Raw genomic sequence first — 18044 nt, forward strand, 5'->3', positions numbered from 1 at the left:
CCCAAATTGGGTGGGTCAAGATGGGAATGTAAGAAATGCACTTTCAATGACATCCGGCAGCCAAATTGTTCAGATACTGTAAGCATGTTGTCTACTAATTCAGCATAGTCTGCAGCTTGCCTGTTTCCATGGAAGTTCTGCACTACTAGCACAAATGCATCCCAAGCTGCAAGACACACTCGCTTTGTCAGATTCTTGCGCTGATCACAAGTCGTGTATTTGCCACATATGTAGCAGAAATTCTCTTTCAAAACTGATGGCACTATAAGATATCACTTTATCAAAATCTGTCCAGCTTGCCTTATATACTTACTGCTGACTAGAGATGTTGCGAACATAAAATTTTCCGTTTGCGAACGGCGAATGCAAATTTCTGCAAATGTTTGCGAACTGGGCGAACCGCCATTGACTTCAAAAGGCAGGCGAATTTTAAAACCCACAGGGACTCTTTCTAGCCACAGTAGTGATGGAAAAGTTGTTTCAAGGGGACTAACACCTGGACTGTGGCATGCCAGAGGGGGATCCATGGCAAAACTCCCATGGAAAATTACATAGTTGATGCAGAGTTGGGTTTTAATCCATAAAGGGCATAAATCACCTAACAATCCAATTTTTTTTTTTGAACAACGTGGTTTAAAACATCCAGTGTTTGTATACGATCACGTATGATGTTGTATCGATCAGGTAGTCTAAGGGTTATGCCCACTTCACAGACATTGACAGACCAAACTTCCCTTTTAATGCACTGCAAACAACCACAAACAGTCCATTTGCCCAACCGCAAACTCCCCATTTGCACAAGGTTGGATACCAAGCTAGCCATGTCCCGTAGATGTCATTGAAGGTTTCTTCCTCCACCCAGCCACGTACAACACCAAGGGTCCCCAAAAGGTGAATTGAATTGATTTTTTGAACGGGGAGATGGTTAAAAAAAACGCTGGCTCCCTCCCCTTTGTTTGAATCCACGGTCACTGCGTCTGCACCGTGCAATTTACTCTCACACCTGATATGAGTGGAATTTTCTGTAGTACTATTATCATCAGTTTAATTCGTGTTACGTCCCCGATCTGGGGTCCATTTATTGAATTGATTTTTCGAACAGGGAGATGGTTAAAAAAACGTTGGCTCCCTCCCCTTTGTTTTAATCCACGGTCACTGTGTCTGCGCCGTGCAATTTACTGTCACACCTGATATGAGTGGTATTTTCTGTAGTGGTGTTTTCTCATCAGTTTAATCCCTGTTACATCCCATATCAGGGATTGCCTTTTGTGAAAAAAAATTTAGGACGGATACCTTCGACTGCCTTCACAGTGACAGACCAAATTCTGATACACCAAACTGAATTGATTTTGGGAACCGGGAGATGGAAAAAGCAGCTTGATCGGTCCTCTTACTCCCAAGTTGGGGCACTGCGCGTGCACAGAGCAATGTGCTGTGACACCCTGACCCTATATGAGTGGTGTCTTAACTAGTACTATTCCATTCAGTTTAATCCCTGTTACGTCTCCTATCCGGGGACATGTGTCGAATTGATTAACCATTGTCGAATTAACGAACCATTACGACATCCTGAAATAATTTAGTTCTGAGCTCTGTACTTGCTTTGTATTGGGATTTTTTTAATTGTCTGCATTATTTCTAATAAACTATTAAGAGGCTTTGTTATGATTTTTAATTATTTTTTTATGTATTAGAAACCCATACAACTTAAAAAAAAAAAAAGAAAGAAAATTAGTGTTTTTTCTATGAAAAATTATCCAGCCGATCGCTTTTAGTCTGATCATAATGAAGCAACGGCCTTATCATCTGGGGTGTGGCAACATTGCCAACACACTCATAGAGGTGATGATCGCTTCATTGTGATCCGCAAGCCCCTTCACCACAACAAGGTACCGATCACGAAGGGGAATTGACACATGTATGTGCTTTTTTTTTGTTTTGGTTTTTGCAGCCAAAGTGCAGCACCAGAGGCCAGAAAAATTAGGCATGTACACATGCCTGAAAAATTAGATATTGTTGCATCCGCTACTGTTTTACAGGCAGAAAGTGCACTAAAACATTGCAGCTTGAACCCTAGTTGGTGGTGGAGAATTCACGAAAGTCATCTGGTATGCAGACATTAAATACAGCAGCGTGGGGACCATTTTGAGGACAAGGCATGTCATCGGGCCTTTTGTTAGTCAAACTTATTCCCCACTGTCAGTCCCTTCGGGATCGATGTCTCATTTATCTTAATGAAGGTGAGGTAATCAACACTTTTTTGACCGACTTCTTTTGTCAGTGACAATGCCTCCTGCTGCACTGAAGGTCCTTTCTGACAGGACATTTGAAGCGGGGCAGGCCAGAAGTTCTATCACAAACTGGGATAGCTCAGGCCACAGGTCAAGCCTGCACACCCAGTAGTCAAGGGGTTCATCGCTCCTCAGAGTGTCGATATCTGCAGTTAAGGCGAGGTAGTCTGCTACCTGTCAGTCGAGTCGTTCTCTAAGGCTGGATCCCGAAGGGCTGTGGCGATGCGTAGGATTGAAAAAGCTCTGCATGGTCGTGGTAGGAGGAGGATTACTTTCACCTCTTCCCTAGTTAGATTCCCGTTGTGCTGTGACATCCCCCTTATAAGCTGTGTAAAGCATATTTTTTAGTTTGGTTTTGAACTGCTGCATCTTTTCTGACTTTCGGTAATTTGGTAATATTTCCACCACTTTCTGCTTATACCGGGGGTCTAGTAGCGTGGCCACCCAGTACAGGTCGTTCTCCTTCATCCTTTTTATACGAGGGTCCCTCAACAGACATGATAGCATGAAAGACCCCATTTGCACAAGATTGGATGCCGAGCTACTCATTTCCCGTTCCTCGTCCTCACTAATGTCATTGTTGGTCTGTTCTTCCCCCCAGCCACGTACAAGACCACGGGTCCCAGATAGGTAACAACAACGAGCACCCTGGGATGCCTGCTGTGGTTGGTCTTCCTCCTCCTCAAAGCCAAATTCCTCCTCTGACTCCTCTTCCTCATACGCCTCTTGCAGTGTTGCCGCAGATCCGGCAAGCGATGATGACAAGGCTGTTTCTGGTGATCATCACGGTGACCACAACTCTTCCTCTTCACGCTCATCTACAGCCTGATCCAGCACTCTTCGCAGGGCACGCTCTAGGAAGAAAACAAATGGGATGAGGTCGCTGATGGTGCCTTCGGTCCAACTGACTAGGTTTGTCACCTCCTCAAAAGGACACATGACTTCCTGTTCAATCAGTGAGTAGAGGTTTGGGATTGCCTTTTTTGAAAAAAAAATTTGCCCGGGTACTTTCCACTGTGGTGTCCCAATAGCGACACATTTTTTGAAGGCCTCAGACTCCACCAGCTGGTATGGTAAAGGTTGGCGGGCTAAGAGTTTCGTCAAGCCAGCTGTCAGACGCCGGGCAAGGGGGTGATTCTTTGACATTGGCTTCTTACGCTCAAACATTTCCTTTACAGACACCTGACTGTGGGCAGATGAGATGGAACTGCTGAAGGTGAGAGGCGGAGTGGCGGGTGATTGAGAGGGGGCAAGGAGGACAGCAGTGGTTGACGTGGCTGAAGATGCTGGACCAGGAGGAGGATGGTGGCTTTGAGTTTGTGTGCTGCTTGTACTCATGTGTTGATCCCATTGGCGTTTGTGATGTGAGATCATGTGCCTTTGCAAAGCAGTTGTACCGAGGTGGGTGTTGGACTTCCCATGACTCAGTTTCTTTTGGCACAGGTTGCAAATGGCATTCTGGTGGTGGCAACAGCTTGCGTTGATTGGTGTGCTGTCTGGCTGACCCCGGGTGCCGATACATGCTGTCTGACTGTGCCACCAGCTCCTTGCGACGACCTCCCCCTGCTACCAACTCGTCTCCTCCTTCTCTCTGTCTCCCCTTCAGAACTTTCCCCTCTTCTACTTCTCTTCGAGCAGGCACCCACGTGGCATCCACAGACACATCGCCATCATCAACCGCTTCCCTTGTATCTGACACCTCAGCAAAGGAAGCAGCAGCGGGTACAACATCATCATCATCATCACACTGTACATCCATGTGTGTAATGCTGCCTGACTGAGTCATATCCCTGTTATCTACATCCTCTGGCAATAATGGTTGCGCATCTCTAATTTCATCCAACTGATGTGGAAATAACTCCTCTGAGGGATCAAGTGAAGCGGCTGTGGTGGTAGTGGTGGTGGTGGCAGCGGGCAGGAAAGTGGTAACTTGAGAGCAAGTGACCAAAGCTGAGCTGGAAGAGGATGGTGCGTCAAGGTTCTTAGCAGAAGCTGTTGAAAATTGGGCGTCATGTGTAAGCCAGTCAACTATTTTCTCAGAATTTTTTGGGTTCAGGGTACGTGGCCTCTGAACACTGGGCATTATTCCAGGGCCAGTGGAAATCACAGCACCACGACGGCCCCTGCGGGGTGGCCTGCCTTTGCCTGTCATTTTTTTTAGATAAGTGGTACTATGCGTGCAAGGTACTGTGCCATCCTATATAAGTGGTGAGCAGTGGGCACAGTACAGTCTGTGTGGGCCTGACACACACTGGCTTGCAAATGCGATTATATCACAGAGAAATAATATAAATAGATTTTTTTTTTATCTGCAAGGTATTGTCTGTGACACCCTGTATGGATGGTGTGCACACAGTACTGTCTGTGGGCCAGACAGTCACTTACTGGCTTGTAACTGCGATTATATCACAGATAAATAATATAAATTGAATTATTTTCATCTGCAAGGTATTGTCTGTGACACCCTGTATGAATGGTGTGCACACAGTACTGTCTGTGGGCCACACAATGACTCGCTGGCTTGCAAATGCAATTATATCACAGAGAAATAATATAAATTGATTTTTTTTTCATCTGCAAGGTTTTGTCTGTGACACCCTGTATGGATGGTGTGCACACAGTACTGTCTGTGGGCCACACAGTCACTCACTGGCTTGCAAATGCGATTATATCACAGAGAAATAATATAAATGTAATTATTTTTGTCTGCAAGGTATTTTCTGTGACACCCTGTATGGATGGTGTGCACACAGTACTGTCTGTGGGCCACACAGTCACTCACTGGCTTGAAAATGCGATTATATCACAGAAAAATAATATTAATTTAATTATTTTTGTCTGCAAGGTATTTTCTGTGACACCATGTATGAATGGTGTGCATTCATACAAGGTAACTGCAATGTATATATATATATATATATATATATATATATATATATATATATAATATATATGATAAAAAAAAGCAGACTGATGTACCAGCTCTAAAAAGGGCTTTTTGGGTTGCTGTCAGGACACTGTCCTTACAGCAGATGAGTCTGTGGACACAGAACACTACCCTAGCTAACACTTTCCCTATTGAATTAGCAGCAGCTACACTCTCCCTCCTCTCACTAAGAATTCAGCTTCAGAATGAATCTAAAATGGATGCTGTCCAGGAGGTGGGAGGGTCTGGGAGGGAGGGTCTGCTGCTGATTAGCTGTAATGTGTCTGCTGACTGTGAGGTACATGGTCAAAGTTTGCTCAATGATGATGTATAGGGGGCGGACCAAACATCGCATATGTTCGCCCACCACGGAGAATGCAAACAAGCTATGTTCACCGTGAACTGTTCGCCGGCGAATAGTTCGGGATATCACTACTGCTGACATCAGCCTGAGTGCATCCGAACATGTCCGGACATGTCCATTGAAATATCTCCAATATAATGCATTAATATTATAACTGAATAGGCTTTGAATTCTTGAAGTGCCAATATTCACGATTCAAATAATCACGCTCAACACCATTCGTGAGGTCCAAAACAGAAAAATACCAGGTGTTTTCTAACTAGAGATGGCAAAACCAACCTCGCCACTGGGTTTTAGAGGGGCCTGGTTGCAAGCCTCTTGCCCCAGGATTATGGCCCATACTAACTTTAAAGGAGAAGACAGACCGGCCGCAGAGCTTCAATCTGTGGAACTGTTTTGGACAGAAAAGCCATGAGTACAGCCAGGCCCAAGAGACTTTTACAACTAATTTGTGCTATGTTGGAATGTTGAATGTCTATTTGTATTGTAAAGAGTGGGACATTGTATACTTTGAGTAGTGAGGTCTGTTCCATTGTCTCTCTGTGTGCATTGGCGATTTGGGGGTGTCACGGGAAGGGAATGTAGAAGGAAGGGCACCCCCTAGACTGCCACCCTCAACCTTGTCCCTGCCTACTTTCACCACCCGCCCTAGGTGACGGGGCGCAACTGGGCGACGATCCCTAACCTTCGTAAGTGCTGGGTAGGGGAGGAAGGGACAGAGAGGGTACCGGACAGCTGGGCAGAGAACGGTACGCGAGATGCAGGCAGACAAATGGACAAGGAAGTGGATGAGAGAGGTACCCTGTGAAGGAGAAGGCAAAGGCGGGTCAGCTAGCCGAGGTCATCCAGGAGGTCACGTCAATACAAAGGGTTAAGAGGCAGGTGGCAAATCCGAGAATTAGCCGAGGTCAGAATCCGAGATGTAGCGTCAAAACCAAGGGAGTAGGAAAAGGGTGGTCAGGAAAAGGTCAAGGTCAAATTCCAGAGGTCAATCATAAGAGTAGCTAACAATACACAGAGCCTAAGAGACTAAAATCACAATCACCGCCTCTATTTATAGTAGAGAGTGACGGTCATGTGATGTGGCCAGCATCACATGATCGACAGACAGAGAAGTCGAGCACCGAGTGATCAGCTCGGCGCTCAAGACAGACCTAGGAGCAGGGAGCCTACCAGCTAGCAGAGCCGCCCTGGGAACGAGGCCAGACACAGATCCTCGCTCCCGAAGCTAAGCAGCAGGTTTGCGGCTGATGGGAGACAGAGTGCACCTTCGGCACCCAGTTACAGTACCCCCCCTTCCACGAGGGGCCTCTGGACCCAACAATGGCGGAGAGGGCTTCTCAGGATGTTCCCGGCGAAATTTAGCAATTAACTTGGAGGCATGCATCCTAGACACAGGAACCCAGGACCTCTCTTCAGGTCCAAAGCCTTTCCAGTGGACCAAGTATTGAAAGGAGTTCCTAACCTTTCTAACATCAATAATTCTAGAGATGATGAATTCCTCCTGACCTTCAAACTCCACAGGTGGGGGAGGTTTATTGGAAGTAGCCACTGGTGACACATATTTCTTGAGTAACGATTTATGGAACACATGTATACGAAGGGAGTCGGGTAGTTTCACTCTAAAAGACACCGGATTAATAACCTCAATAATATTATATGGTCCTATGAAACGCGGAGAGAATTTCCTAGAACAATGTTTCAAAGAAATATTTTTAGTCCACAACCACATTTTATCACAAGTTAGCGGAAAATGATGATTCTTTTTTTTATTTTTTTTATTACAAAGTCTCATATTCCACTAACTTGTGACAAAAAATAAAAAAATTCCGTGAACTCACTATGCCCATCACAAAATACCTTGGGGTATCTTCTTTCCAAAATGGGGTCATTTGTGGGGTAGTTATACTGCCCTGGCATTTTAGGGGCCCAAATGCGTGCAAAGTAGTTTGAAATCAAAATCTGTAAAAAATGGCCTGTGAAATCCGAAAGATGCTCTTTGGAATGTGGGCCCCTTTGCCCACCTAGGCTGCAAAAAAGCGTCACACATGTGGTATCGCCGTATTCAGGAGAAGTTGGGGAATGTGTTTTGGGGTGTCATTTTACATATAACCATGCTGAGTGAGATAAATATCTTGGTCAAATGCCAACTTTGTATAAAAAAAAGAGAAAAGTTGTCTTTTGCCGAGATATTTCTCTCACCCAGCATGGGTATATGTAAAATGACACCCCAAAACACATTCCCCAACTTCTCCTGAGTACAGCAATACCACATGTGTGACACTTTTTTGCAGCCTAGGTGGGCAAAGGGGCCCACATTCCAAAGAGTACCTTTCGGATTTCACAGGCCATTTTTTTTACAGATTTTTATTTCAAACTACTTTGCACGCATTAAGGCCCCTAAAATGCCAGGGCAGTATAACTACCCGACAAATGACCCCATTTTGGAAAGAATACACCCCAAGGTATTTTGTAATGGGCATAGCCAGTTCATGGAAGTTTTTATTTTTTGTCACAAGATAGTGGAATATGAGACTTTGTAAGAAAAAAATCATTTTCCGCTAACTTGTGACAAAAAATAAAAAATTCTAGGAACTCGCCATGCCCCTCACGGAATACCTTGGGGTGTCTTCTTTCCAAAATAAGGTCACTTGTGGGGGAGTTATACTGCCCTTGCATTTTAGGGGCCCTAAAGCGTGAGAAGTAGTTTGAAATCAAATCTGTAAAAAATGCCCTGTGAAATCCGAAAGGTGCTCTTTGGAATGTGGGCACATTTGCCCACCTAGGCTGCAAAAAAGTTTGGGGTGTCTTTTTACATATACCCATGCTGGGTGAGAGTAATATCTCGGCAAAAGACAACTTTTCCAATTTTTTTATACAAAGCAGGCATTTGACCTATATTTATCTCACCCAGTTGGCATTTGACCTATATTTATCTAACCCAGCATGGGAATATGTAGAATGACACCCCAAAACACATTCCCCAGCTTCTCCTGAGTACAGCGATACCACATGTTTGACACTTTTTTGCAGCCTAGATGCGCAAAGGGGCCCAAATTCCTTTTAGGAGGGCATTTTTAGACATTTGGATCCCAGACTACTTTTCACGCTTTAGGGCCCCTAAAATGCCAGGGCAGTATAAATACCCTACATGTGACACCATTTTGGAAATAAGACACCCCAAGGTATTCAATGAGGGGCATGGCGAGTTCCTAGAATAATTTTTTTTTTGGGCACAAGTTAGCGGACTCAATATGCCCCTCAGCGAATACCTTGGGTGTCTTCTTTCCAAAATGGGGTCATTTGTGGGGTGTTTGTACTGCCCTGGCATTTGAGGGTCTCCGCAATCATTACATGTATGGGCAGCATTAGGAGTTTCTGCTATTCTCCTTATATTGAGCATACAGGTAATGAGATTTTTTTTTTCCGTTCAGCCTCTGGGCTGAAAGAAAAAATAAACGGCACAGATTTCTTCATTTGCATCGATCAATGTGGATGAAAAAATTTCTGCCCAAAAAAAAAAGAGGTGAAAGGCGTCTGCCAGGACATAGGAGTTTTGCCCAACATCCATACCCACTTAGCTCGTATGCCCTGGCAAACCCAATTTCTCCATTCACATCAATCGATGTGGATGAATAAATAATTGCCGGGATTTTTTATTTTCTTTTATATGCAAAGTGTTTGCCAAAGCATATGAACACCGCCGCCCCCTCAGATCATATGCCTCGGCAAACGTATCTTTTACTGCAGAGGAGAAATCTCGTCTTGCAGCCCCGCATACATCGACTTTTGTGTAATCTGACAGCAGCGCAATGCTTCTGTCAGAATGCACATCAGTGCTGCAGCTAGTTGATTGGTTGGTCCACCTGGAAGGTAAAAATAAACAAAAGAAAAAACCTGACCGCAACGCAATAAATTTATTAACTTTATAATAACATTTGAACTAAACATATAAACTTTATTTAACTTTTTGAACAGAACGTTAACTTTTTTGCTTACTGGTCATTTTTTTTTTTACCTTTTATAGGACAAACCTCTCCTTCCCCATGGGACAATGTGCAAAGCGCCCAAAGATGTGGCGAAGTACATTATGCAGTTTGTCCCAGGTGAAAGGAGAGGTTTGCAGCATCTGTGAGTGAAAGGGCACTAATAGCCCTATGTGCCTGTCCTTTGAGATACAATCCCTATGCTAAGTATACCTGTGTGTGGTACTTCTGGAAACACTAGGGCAGGGTGGTCAGGGCAGTCAGGACAGAAATAGCGGGTGTCACGCCTTATTCCACTCCTGCTACAGACATGACATCTTTTTCGAGGTGATGGTTGGGTTGAGGTACCAGCAACGACATTGGGGAAATGTCGCTCGTGTAGACGGCTCACTACACTGGTGGATGGGGCCACGGAACCTCCTGGATACAGGAGGTTCTCGATGATCTCTTCCTGAAATTTGAGGAAGGATCCTGTTCTCCCAGCCTTACTGTAGAGAACAAAACTATAATTTACAGCCAATTGAATTAAATATACAGACACCTTCTTATACCAGCGTCTGGTGCGTCGAGAAACTAAATATGGAGCCAACATCTGGTCATTGAAGTCCACCCCTCCCATGAGCGAATTATAGTCGTGGACACAGAGGGGCTTTTCAATGACACTGGTTGCCCATTCTATTTGTATTGTCGTGTCTGCGTGAATGGAGGAGAGCATGTAAACGTCACGCTTGTCTCTCCATTTCACTGCGAGCAGTTCTTCATTACTCAAGGCAGCCCTCTCCCCCCTTGCAAGACGGGTGGTAACGAGCCATTGGGGAAGCCCCGGCGACTAGGTCGCGCGGTGCCACAGCAGCCAATCTGTTCTAGGAACAAATGCCTGAAGAGGGGCACACTTGTGTAGAAATTGTCCCCATAAAGATGGTACCCCTTGCCAAATAAGGGTGACACCAAGTCCCAGACTGTTTTCCCACTGCTCCCCAGGTAGTCAGGGCAACCGACCGGCTCCAGGGTCTGATCTTTACCCTCATAGATCCGAAATTTGTGGGTATAGCCTGTGGCCCTTTCACAGAGCTTATACAATTTGACCCCATACCGGGCACGCTTGTTTGGGATGTATTGTTTGAAGACAAGGCGCCCGGTAAAATGTATAAGGGACTCGTCTACGCAGATGTTTTGCTCAGGGGTATACAAATCTGCAAATTTGTTGTTGAAGTGGTCTATGAGGGGCCGAATTTTGTGGAGCCGGTCAAAAGCTGGGTGGCCTCTGGGACGGGAGGTGGTGTTATCGCTAAAGTGCAGGAAACACAGGATGGCCTCAAATCGTGCCCTGGACATGGCAGCAGAGAACATGGGCATGTGATGAATTGGGTTCGTGGACCAATATGACCGCAATTCATGCTTTTTGGTTAGACCCATGTTGAGGAGAAGGCCCAGAAAGGTTTTTAATTCGGAAACTTGGACGGGTTTCCACCGGAAAGGCTGGGCACAATAGCTTCCCGCATTGGCGGCTATAAATTGAGTGGCATACCGATTTTCTTCTGCCACGACTATGTCCAAGAGCTCTGCAGTCAAGAACAGCTTGGTTATTTTTGGCTCAAGTGGACCGCATGGGAGCGTCTGACGTAGGACGCTAGGCTCCGCCCCCCCCCCCCGCCCGTCACCCGCTGCTCTCTCGGCCCGCTCGCCTGCTGCAGCATGTGTTGCTCCTGCCCGCCTGCCGTGGGCCACTTTCGGTGAGGAGGACACCGACACTGGGGTGGTGAGAGCCCTCGAATAGAGGAGAGCCGGAGCACTGCTATCGCTCAGTGTGATGTGGTCTGGTGTCTACGCTGTCTGTGGCACGGTATCCTCAGGAGCCAAAAATGAGTTTGGAGTCCGAATGGTGGTCTCCTTGGAGATTTCCTGGCTGTCGAGTTACACTTCTATGAGTGCACTGTTGGTGTGAGCTGTGGGTAGTGGAGAATAATCGCTTTGTCCCACAGGGTAGAAGCTTCGCTACTGCTGTGCCATCATCGTATACGGTGTGTAGGAGGGGGGCTGGAGAGCCGAGATCGGAGGTGCTGTGGTGTCCTGCACTATCTGATGTATTGATAATGGGGTAATCCTTGTGGAAAGCAAAGCAATTGAGAGAGGAAGGAAAATCAGGAATAAAGAGGGAAGATTTGTGGCTGGTGATGGTACATTTCATTTAATATGACTGTGATTCAGCAGAACCGCCTTTATACTATGATATTGCTTCCAGCTATAAGCTCCCTCGGAATGCCCTATGGGGTTTAATTCCCCCTAACCACCTCCTACGTTGTGGACTAACCAAGGACTAACTCTCTGTACGATAACCCTCTCCTGCACCTGTTGTGCTATTGCAGTGTTGTGGGATTGTGCTCTTCCTTTTTTTTTTTCTCTCTCTCCCTGTTTGACTAATACCAAGAAAACGGTTCTGGACAGATCTTGTTTTAATATCTGTGGTTCGCAAGAACTATAATAACAAGAACAATAACTTGAGTGGGCTTTTTTTTTTTTTAGGAGATCTGAATTGACCCTGAAGGGAGGGGGGGGGGGGATTTTTTATCATTTTTCACACAGATACCAATAAGATTAACCCTGTATGATATTATTGAACTCTCCCTGATTAATCTGGACAAGCGTTAATGTTAACTGGACGCCTGGATACTGCTGCATGGGATCTAATGTTTAAAATAATCAGACTTTTGACAACTGTTACAGCTTGTTACTTGGAAATCTCGTTTTTGTTTTTTTTTCTCCCCTTTCTTCCCCCCTTCTCCCCCTTCGTTTATCCTCCAGGTATCGACGCACCTTCTCCTGAAGGGTTTACACTTTTTGCAAGGATATTTGGGGTTGTTGAATCTGTTGGTCACTGATATTATTTACTGTGTGTCTAGGATTTGACCCCATATTTGTATTTACGAGTAACGGCTGGGGGGGGGGGGGGGGTAGAGACCTGTTATTGATATTGTTGTGGGTGGGGATTTGCGGAGTGGGGGAGGTGGGGGAGATGGGGGGAAGGGAGTAGTGGAAAGCAAGGTCCGACGAAGTGGGAGGGAGGGAAACAATAGTAAGGGGGGGAGAGGAGTGGGAGGAAGGATGCCCCCAAAGAAAAAGGAGGAACAACTAGAGGTTGGGCCAAAACAACAGGGATTAAGTAAATTTTTGGCCCCAAGTTCTCCAGGTTCTAGCCCCCTACAGAAGCAAAAAAAACACAGTGGTAGAGTCTCAAGTTATGACACATGAAAACGGATCTCCGGGTGCGGTAAGCGATCAGGGAGCAACGGGGGTAAACACAGAAATAGATACAAAAATGATGAAGGACGGACGAGGATGGAAAAATTAATGGGGAATATCGTGATACAGATCGAGGCAGTACAAACTGATGTCAGTGTAATAAGGGATGAGATGGAGAAAATAAGGCAGAGATTGCACGAGATGGAAAAAAGGATCCCCGCCCTGGAGTTTTCGGTTCATGACTTAGAAAAACAGGTCGTATCTCTAAAACAGATGAATAGTAAGATGGAACAAAAATTGATAAATCAAGAAGATAGAGCAAGGAGAACGAATATAAGATGTGTCGGGATCCCAGAGCAGGCAGAAGGGGACAACTGTATCGATTTTATGGAGAGATGGATAAAGGACAATTCTAGAGAGGGCACCCTTTCCCCTTTGTTTGCTATCGAGAGAGCACATAGGGTTCCCACAAAAAAAGGGCCACCAGGGGGATATCCTAGACACATGTTGATTAAATGCCTACTGGCTAAGGACCGGGATAGAATACTGTCGGATGCTCGAACTTCTGAAAAATATCAGATGCACGGTGAAAAGATAAGACTCTTCCTGGATTACTCAGCCGATACGAATGCTCGTAGAAAAGAGTATATAAGTGTCAAAAAGAGATTAAGGGAGGCAGGCCTGAAGTATAGTTTATTTTTTCCGGCAAAATTAAGGGTTGAATATAAAGGAAAGCTGGAATTTTTTCAGACACCACTGGAGGCTAGTGAATGGGCGGATGGGTTGGGTCTTTGAGGGTAAGGTGTGGGGGGGGGGACAAGGAGTAATATGAAAAGTAATGGAGTCGCCCCAACCGCCGAAGAGCGGTCAGGGGGGCTATTCAAGGAAGGGGGGAGGTGGGTAGGAGAGGAGGGAGAGAGAGGACGTGTAAAAATGTGTTTTTGTTTTTTTTCTCTTTTTGTTTTTCCCTCTCTGCTAGATGGTTAGGATTCTTTCATTGAATGTGAGAGGTTTAAGAGATAGAGTAAAGAGATATGCTATCCTTGAGTGGATGAAGAGGTTCTTGCCAGCCATCATGTGCCTCCAAGAAACACATCTGGATAAAGAATCGTTAAGGTGGTTAGAGAAGAGATGGATAGTCGTTGGTTACCACTCGGTACATACTACCTTCTCTAGAGGGGTCTCAATCTTGGTACATCATGGGATTAGATTTGCACACGAGGCAGACGACTGTGGCAGGTACCTCTTTTTGCAGTGCAATATAGAAGGGGTTAAAATAGTAATTGCAAATATATATATTCCACCACCATATAAGCCAGATGTTTTGTATGAACTACACAGATTTATGGTGAACAGACAAGAATGTATAATGGTAGCGATAGGAGATTATAACGCTGTAATGGACCCACTCAGGGATAGGCTCTCTAGCAGAGGGGGAAGAACACAGAACGTGGATTTGTTTAATTTGGCCTTGGAATTTAACTGGATAGATGTGTGGCGCCAGCAGAACCCGGAGGAAATTATGTATTCCTGCTATTCTAAAACCCATCAAACCTGGTCAAGAATAGATATGGTGTTGGGGAATAAAAATCTAATGCTTCAAAATAGGATCAAGATAAATAGTGATCAGATCATAGTGCAGTGGTAATGGAACTAGAGTTGAGTAGAAATTTTCCTTTGTTCAAGTTCAATGCCCATTGGTTGTCATTTATTTCAGATACAGACAGTATAATTGAGGAAATATATTTTTTTTTCCAGGAGAACAGCAATTCTGCCAGTAGACTGATAGTCTGGGACACAGCCAAGGCAGTCCTGAGAGGACTTTTGTTCAAAAAGGTAAATTATTGGAAAAAGTGTAATAAGGAAAGTGGTAATCTATTGGAAAAGAAATTACAAGAAGTAAGTAGGGCTTATATGATTAACCCCACTGAACAAAAAAGGAAGGAATGAGTGGAAGAACAGGAAAAACTAAAAATATATCAGCTTGAGAAAAGTAGAAAAGAACTGTTCTTCCAAGGGTTCACACTGGCTTCAGAGGGAGAAAAAGTGGGAAAAATTTTGGCAGGTATTGTAAAAAACCAAAGAGGTAAATCTTGGATGGGGATGATCAGAGATAATAATGATAGAATAATTACCTCACCGGAAGGCGTTTAAAAGGTTTTTAGGGAGTACTTCCAGGAATTCTATGAAACTAGGGTCCGATATTCAAGAGTAGAGTTGGACTCATATCTAGATCAGGTTGCCTGGAGAAAGATATCCCAGGCCCAAAAGGAATATTTGGATAGAGATATATCAATTGCCGAAATTAATGAAGTTTTGGATAAAGTAAAACCCGCAAAAACACCAGGGTGCGATGGCCTTCCTTTTGAAATATATAAGACCTTTGCCCGGGTTTTAATACCGGAATTAATAACAACACTAAAGGAGGCGCAAAGGATAGGGGAACTACCAGACTCTATGAAAGAGGCAATTATTACATTGATCCCAATGAAAGGGCAAAGAACCACTAGACCCGGATCCTATAGACCAATATCTCTGCTGAATACGGACGTTAAAATCCTGGCAAAGGTATTGGCAGGGAGGCTTTCCAAAGTGATTAAAGGCATAATTCATGAAGATCAGACCGGTTTTATACCAGGTAGAACAATATATTCAAATATAAGAAGGTTGTACCTTAATATTGAGGCTAATAGAACAGAACCAGGTGACAAAGCAATACTTTCATTGGATGCCCAAAAGGCATTTGACTGTATTGAATGGGAGTATTTATGGGCAGTCTTAAAAAGGGTTGGTATAGGGGAGGGATTTATAAAATGGATTCAGCTAATATATTCCAACCCAAGGGCTAGAGTGATGGTGGATGGGAGCTTGTCCCTGCCTCTTGCCCTTTACCGGGGCACCAGGCAGGGATGCCCTCTCTCTCCATTATTATTTGCTATAGCAATTGAGCCTCTCGCAAATATAATAAGAAATGATAGGGAGATAAAAGGTTTTCAATATTCGAGAGGAGACGAAAAATTATTAATGTATGCCGATGATATTTTGTTATTTATGCACAATACAGGGGATCAGTTTAGTAGAGTATTAGATAAAATAGATAAGTTTGGCTCCTTTTCTGGATTAAATATTAATTGGGCGAAATCCCATATGATGGTATTGGGGGAGGGGCAGTTAGGGAGGGATTTAAGAGTTCAAGTACTTGAGAAATACGAGAGTTTTAAATATTTGGGTATACAAATCTCCGGTAATATAGAAGACTATGAAAAACTAAATGTACTCCCTGTGATAAAAGAACTTAGAACTAAAATACATATTTGGAAAAGACTCCCACTCTCTATTCAAGGTCGGGTAAATCTAATAAAAATGATTTTTCTACCAAAGGTACTTTATGTGTTACAAAATACCCCAATAAGACTCCCGCAGAAGATATTTAGGTTACTGGATCGCCTAATGGGGGAATTCATATGGAAGGGCTCTATCCCCAGGATAAAAAAATAAGTGCTTCAGCTCCCAGCGAGAGAGGGTGGGTTGGCGGTTCCTAACTGGTTTATGTATTATTTGATAACACAATATAGTCAGATAAGAGATAGTTTGAATAGTTTAGTGGGAAGACAGGAATTAAATAAAATGGGTTGGGGAGGGGAACTTAATCACTTAGAGATAATGGAATCGGGTACACTTGATAAAAATAATACAGGAAATAGTATTATGAATACAATGGATCACATTTGGGGGCAGATTAAAAAACTACTTGGGATAAAAGGTTTTCTTCAATATACACCTATTTGGAAAAATTTAAACTTGAAAGAACTACAAACGATTAGGAGTTACATTGACTGGGAAAAAAATGGGATAAAATACTTAGCTCGAGTATTTGAAGATGATAAACTGAAGGATTTTAATACACTGGTTAGGGAGTTCGGGATCCCCCACAAGGATACTTATAAATACTTCCAGTTCAGGAATGCTTTAAGGACAGGGGTAAATTTAGACAAATATAGAAAGGAACAATCAGATCGAATATATAAATGTACTGATAGTGGAGAAAAAATCAATATGGGGTATTGATGGAAGGAAAGAAAGAACGGATTACAATATTAGCCAAAAAAAAATGGGAAGAAGAACTCCAACCATTTTTTTCTGACAAGAAATGGAAAGATGCCCTTAGAAACTATCCAACGGTCTTGGATAGGGGTTCACACAAAATATCACAGTTCTTTATAGTACATAGATTACATCGTTCTCCCAAGATGTTAAAGAAAATGGGATTCAGAATGTTGGATAATTGTCCAAAATTTAGGGAAAGGGAGGCAGATTTAATTCATTGTTTTTGGAGATGTCCCAGACTTTTCAGATACTAGAAGGAGATTGCAGAGATTGTATTGGTATTCCTGGAGGTTCAGGTGATTGAAGATCCAGTAGTATGTATACTGGGAGCAACTGAACACTTGAAATTAAAGAAGGAAGTACGACTGGTTTTGGGTAAAGTACTATTTCAAGCTAGACTCCTTATACTTAGGAAATGGATAAAAGAAGATCCGCCCACAGTGGGACAGTGGCAGGTAGCAGTAGAAAATCTTATTAAAATCCATCGGGTTTCCGGGTGCGATACTAAAAATCCAGCGGGACTTGACGAGATTTGGAACAAATGGCCATATTAGGAGGAGTTCTCCATTTTTTTTTTTTTGTCCTTCCTCTCTCTCCCCCCCTCTCCCTTGGGGTGGTGGGTGGGTGCTTGGGTGATAACCAATAATATTTGTTATAGTAGTACATAGAACATGTTGTATTATGTTATTGATGTGATGAAAGATTTTTATGTTTTAAGAAAGAAAAATCCCAGGGCCGAACCGATCTGAGCTGTCTCAACCTGAACTCCAGACTGGGCGGTGAAAGGGGGAACTAATGGTGCAGCTGAAGTTGGTGACTGCTAATCAGGGTTTGCCAGCACCTCAGGGACTCTAGGGGGTCTACGGGCCTGTCTGTGCGGTGGCTGCGATGGGGTAACTATTGCACGTGCCACTGTACCAGCTTCAACTGCCCTTCTGGTGCTCTCCACTTCATCATATTGTACGGCAGTGCTGGTACTAGGTCCAGGGTGGGCTGTGCTGCTGCTGTATGCCTCACCACGTAATCCGACAGCGCCAGCCCCACTCTGCTGCCCTTGAAGCGGATCCTGCACAACCTGTGGTCTAGCAACGCGGGGCCGGGTTCGCCTGGTGCTATCAGGGACCTCAACC

This window comes from Bufo gargarizans, chromosome 3 (genome assembly GCF_014858855.1).
Source record: "Bufo gargarizans isolate SCDJY-AF-19 chromosome 3, ASM1485885v1, whole genome shotgun sequence".
Lineage (NCBI taxonomy): Eukaryota > Metazoa > Chordata > Amphibia > Anura > Bufonidae > Bufo > Bufo gargarizans.